Source organism: Rosa chinensis, chromosome 7, assembly GCF_002994745.2.
Source record: "Rosa chinensis cultivar Old Blush chromosome 7, RchiOBHm-V2, whole genome shotgun sequence".
Lineage (NCBI taxonomy): Eukaryota > Viridiplantae > Streptophyta > Magnoliopsida > Rosales > Rosaceae > Rosa > Rosa chinensis.
This window is the reverse complement of record NC_037094.1, coordinates 45,707,418-45,713,417: the sequence shown is the minus strand read 5'-3', so window position 1 is coordinate 45,713,417 and position 6,000 is coordinate 45,707,418.

The following is a 6,000-nucleotide window of genomic DNA, read 5'->3' as shown; positions in this document are numbered from 1 at the left end:
ATCCGTGGCATCACAAATTATAGTTAAAATTATACTTCAATTATCAACCATTAGATTAAAAGATTATCAATGGATGAGATTAGTCATAAAGAATATATCATTACCTATTATTTTTCTTTTCTTTTCTTTTTAATTAATTAATAAAATCTATTTATTCTGACTTAATAAAAATCAATAATTGCTATTCTGATTTGGAATACAATTAAGGAATCAAATCTTTCAATTGTTTTCCTATTGAAACTCATCTACTACTCAGAAAAGTAAAAGAAATCGATCAGATGAGGCCTTTGACGAAACATGATGAAAACTGATTGAATTCTCTACCACTTTCTCGCCTTTTCCTCATCAAGATGACAGAGCAAAATCAAGATTCATCATCTTGTCATTGCATATCTCTAGTAGGTTACCCTTAATTCTTTTCTTTTTCTTTTTGTTTGCTCTAAATATTGTACAGTTCATGCCATTTGTTGATGATAAACATCAGGTCTCATGATATCTAGTTGACGTCGTGTAAAATTCTTTCATGTTCATTTAGTTTGTTAAAGTTTTCATTTAGTTCGTCAAAGGCCTCATCTGATCGATTTGTTTTTCTTTTCTGAGGAGTAGATGAGTTTCAATAGGAAAACAATTGAAAGATTTGATTCCTTAATTGTCTAAATCAGAATACCAATTATTGAATTTTATTAAATCATAATAAATAGATTTGATTAATTAATTAAAAAGGAAAAAAGAGAAAAGAAAAATAATAGGTAATGATATATTCTTTATGACCAATCCCATCCATTGATAAATCTTTTAATCTAATGGTTGGTAATTGAAGTATAATTTTAACTATAATTTGTGATGCCACAGATCCGCCCCCAAAGAAAAAACCACGTTGCTTATAGTTGTTAAACTTTTGATGTGAATTGAAATAGATGAACGTTGAAACTGAAAGAAAAAAATAAAATAAAAAATGAAGTAAGTCAGATTATGATTTTATTAGGAAACATTAGTATATTTTAGTTTTTTTCTTGGTGTAAATTAAATTAGAGATTTTCGTACAAAAAAAAAATTCTTTTTGAACTGGATACGTCATATAAGCATATTTCTCGAAAGAGAAATGGGTTAGATAAGTAAATTTAATAATTGGAATTAAAATGTAGGATGTAATGAGTAAGTATGGTGAACAAAGAAAATTATAGGGTATAGCCGCACCCTAGTTTTAATGACTTAATGTTCAAAAAATAAAAATAATAGGGCATATTTCCAGGTTTCTTACTTACATAAATTTTAAAATAATACAAAATTTAACTGGATCACGAGACCCACTTGGTCCCACGTGGTTCAGCCAATGTGCGGGCAGATAGGTGGTTATTTATTTTATTATAAAACATATAAATAAGTGTCTAACTGAAATAAAATAAAAAAACTATAGTAGCAATAATTAATGATTGAAAACTTGAGAAAAAAAAAGTATATAATAAGTACTTACAAATCAAAAGTTATTTTTTAAGTATTTGATGTAAAAAATTATAAATATTTTTCTTAAACTCGGCATGCTAGGTGCCATCTAGACTAGTAGAAGCCAGGTCTAAGCAGCCAGCTACCCAAAAAAAAATTTAGAACACTGCCCGAACCTGAACACACCTCGCATTAAACTCAGCCTCATCAGTATCCATATACTAGCCCATCGTTCCTCGGATCAAGCGCTTCAATATGAAAGCAAGGTATTACCCTTGACCAAAACCGAAAAACTTGGGTTTGAAAAGCCACTGTTGTCACATCTTGCACGTCGTTGTATGGAGCCAACACCACCGCTGCCTTGTCATAGTGCTAGAGACCCCCCTTCATGATTAGATTTTGATCTAAAGCACCAGTCTGTAATTAAGAAACATGTTTGTAGTAGTTTATAATTATTTGTTTTGACCAATATTTAAATGTTTTGGTCAAATAGATAAGGGCTCTTGACCCAATGCCTAAATTTGGGTCAAGATACTCCTACTTAATCAAGTAAGAGATTTTAATCCTCATTCACCCAATTTAAATATCAAATGGCGGTTATAGGCTCTTAAGATTTTAAAATTACACTATACCACTACACCCCCTTCTCTTTCTATCTTCACAACGACTCCAAACTAGAACTTAACGCCGGCGGCCTCCTGCATCTCCTCCCTCCGCTTGGATCTACATCCCCACCTTCCTTGTCATGCTCACCTCCTCCGGAATGGTCGGCAACGTCCTCTCGATCTTCGCCATGTCCTTTCCCCAAACGACAGCATCCGGTCTGTCCCTAACGGCTTCACCATTTCTCTCACAGGACCACAGAGCCAGATCGTTGAAGGACTCGTCAGCCTTGATTGGTGGTGTCAGGTTTTCAGTGGTGTTCTTCTCCTACGACAGTGATTCTTCCCTTTAGAAGGAGGCTTCTTCTTCTTCATCTCTGACAACACCCAAGAAACTCTTGTTCGAATACCGTGACGCAACGTCTGCATATTTGGTTTTTCAATAATGATCTGATCATGGTGCAGGTCCAAGAAGATGTGATTAATGTTCTCCTGGTGAAAATGGATATTAATATTAAATCTCTTTTCTTGTTTGCTGCATGTGCTTTTGGGCCTACTTGATAGCAAAATTGAGAGGTAACTATTTAATGGATAAGGTACTCTGAGAGTACTTGGATTTTTTGGTGGAAGTGGTAAAACAATCTGAAACATGAGAATTGCTACTGTCCATGGTTAATACTTAATAGTGAGTACTAACAAAGGTAAAAGCTCTTCTTCAACGTAAAATCATCGCAATAAATGAAGCAAATTACATGTCATTAAAATGAAAAATATGCATGTTATTTTCAAGAGTCTGTGTTTACTTTGTTGATTTGCAAGCATTTTGATAAGAGTGGACTCTTTAATTTATTTCTTCCCAATAAAAGATTTTGAATTGATATAATCTCCTCATTTTCGACCTCAATAATAAGTTTATTGCCCCCCCCCCCCCCCCCCCCCAAAATAATAAGCTTATTTGGGGCCAATAAAACGTTTATTGTCTTCCAATAATAAGTTTATTGGGGGGTCAATAATACATTTATTACCCCCAAAAAAAAAACATTTATTGGTAGGTAATAAACTTGCCCCCCCCCCCCCCCCCCCCCCCCAATAAAACATTTATTGCTCCCCCCCTCCCCCAATAGACCTTCGGCGAGGGTCTGGTGAGTTTTCGGCAAAGTCCGACGGCCGGTGATCGAAGTCTGGTGAAGCCTCTGATGACTTTTTCTCTTCCACTCTTTATGTCTCTAAGTGACAAAGAGAGGGAAGGCAAAATGGTCTAAGACAAAACAACAACAACAACAACTTAATTGAATATTAGGGGGAAAAATGTGTTATTTGTTGGGTAAATAGGTAATCTTATAAGATGTTTGGATAAGTAGAGTTAGTGTAGCTTAAATTTGGGTAAATAGACATCTTTCCTATAGATAATGGTAAATGACCAAAAAAAAAAATCCACCCTTGTATGCAAAGGGAGGAAATCACTTGCCCCATTTTCTGTGTCCCTATTCTGTCACATGCATAGTATTTTGACACCTGTATTTTCACTAACAGGACCTTAACGACGTCAGTTATTATTATTTTCTATTTTTAAAATCACCCAAAGATAATACTAAAGAAATATTATTTTCTTTATTTCATGGCTCAAAGCTAAGTTCATCTTCTCTCTCATCAAACATATTCCAGCACCTCTCGCGCCATGCATGAAATTATCTTAATTTACACCATACTAACCATAGAAGTTATTGATATGAAAAAGTTAGGTCAACAGAAAAACTCCAATATGTTCAAGTAAATCCAGAATGTGTCTGGCCCAAACTCTAGCTAGGTTACTTGACCTAGTTGTAATAGGGTTAGGAATTAGAGATATTCTCGGAGATATTCATAGATATCCGATTAATTGTATGATTATCTTTCCTTGTACAACTCAGATTTTATGTCTTGTAATCCTCTATATAAAGAAGCCCTTATTATCAATGAAAACATGATTCAATTCTCTCTCAATTTCAATTTTTTTAAATACGTTATCAGCACGAAGCCCTAACCCTGAAACCCTAAAATCGTAGCCTTCAAGCCCTAGCAACCACCGCCGCATATATGGAAGCCCTCGATCCCAGGAGCCTGGAACCCGTAGCGGAACCCACCAAAAAAGCACTGAACTGGTCGTCGAAAGATTCTGAATTGGTCGGGTTAGCCTCGCTTAGCTATCCCCGCCTACCACCTTGCGTGCCTCCACGCTGCAGATTAGCCTCGCTCCAGACTTGCACGTCTACCTCGGGCTGCGCTAGCCTCGCTCATTGCCGACAGCCTGTGCACCCGTGTGCCTGCGCTTTAGCCTCGCCAGCCCTCGACAACGTTAGCCTCGCCAGCCCCCCCCCCCCCCAAGCATCCCACGCATCCCTGCCGATATCTGCAGACAGATCTCCGCAGCACCTCGCAGTCTCCCGTGCGCAGCCATACACAGCCCTTGCAAGTTGCCAAGCAGGTTAGCCAGCCCCCGCAAGATGCCGAGTAGGTTAGCCAGCCCCTGCAAGATGCCGAGAAGATTAGCCTTGCTAGCCCCTGTAACAGCCCCTGCCTTCTGCTAGCCTCGCTACCAACCACAGCCAGCAGTCCCTCCGGCCACCTGTTTCTAGCGGCCTTTTTCCGGCAATTTTTCGACACTTTTTCGAGGTATGATTTACTAAAAGTTCCCTTTTTTGAAGTTTTTATTGTTTTTCTCTTCTTTTTCTTTGAGAATTGCAACCTCCTTTCTTCTACCCCCTCCCCCTTCTTCTTCTTCATAGGGGAGACCAAAAGCCGAACTGTGGGGGTTCATGCTACCTCCAAGCTTGGAGCTTATTGAGATCTCCAAACTTAGAGTTTGTAGAGAATTTATGATCGACCACTTACGTCATTGCTTCGATCTAATCCAATACCTCTTGGAATCGAAGTTTTTGGAAGCGATTAAGCTTAGAAATTCCTAATTTCTTGGAAGTGACTACGCTCAAAAATTTTATTGTCTTCGTGGTAGCCTTTTCGCTCCAAAACTGACCTTACTTTCTTGTTGTTTTTCAGGATGAGTAACCTGAACAAGTTGAGCTTCACTCCACTAGAGACAACAGACACAGGATACTACAAGTGGGTTTGAGATGTGCGCTAGCATCTTAAGGCTGATGGGATCCCAGATACGATATGAGAGCCAAGTCAGAACATGCTTACTCCTCAACAAGCTGCTGCTTTTGAAGCGAATAGAGCTATGAGAGAGGTGAATGAAGCTAAAGCCATAATTCTCATGACAAGACACATGAATGACGCATTCCAGAATGAGTACCTCAATGAGGAAGACCCTAGAAAACTATGGGTAGAACTCGAGCAGCGATTTGGCAACGTTCATGACTCTCTGCTTCCTGATTTAGAAGTGAGATGGCACAGCCTCTGCTTCTGTGATTTCAAGTCTGTACTTAACTATAATTTGGAAGCACTTCGTATCAAGTCTTTGATGGAATTCTGTGGGAAAAAAATCATTGATACGATGTTGATCGAGAAAACTCTCTCCACCTTCCCTGTCTCTGCATTGATGATAGCCAAGAACTATCGGATTGATGATAATGCTGGACACATCACAAGATTCCATGAGCTTATTGGAGCCATGAACGTAGCTGAAAAGCACGACGACATACTTGTGAAGAACTATTACTCTAGATCCATGGGAGCAAAGCCAATTCCAGAGTCTAATTATAGTCGGGCCTCTAATGGAGGGGGTAAGCAGCAGAACCCTAAGGAAAGGGATAATTCTAGACGTTTTGGTCCATATTCTCACCCTAAAGAGGAAGGAAACCGCCAAGATTGGCATACATGGAACCGTAGAGATTAACGTGTGAAGAGAGAGAGAGGCAGAGCCTCCGGCTATGGTGGTGGCGCCACCAAGGATCATAGTCATCCCCAACGCGCGCCAAGCGATCCTTGATCAAGGGAGCCTGACCATAATGATGCT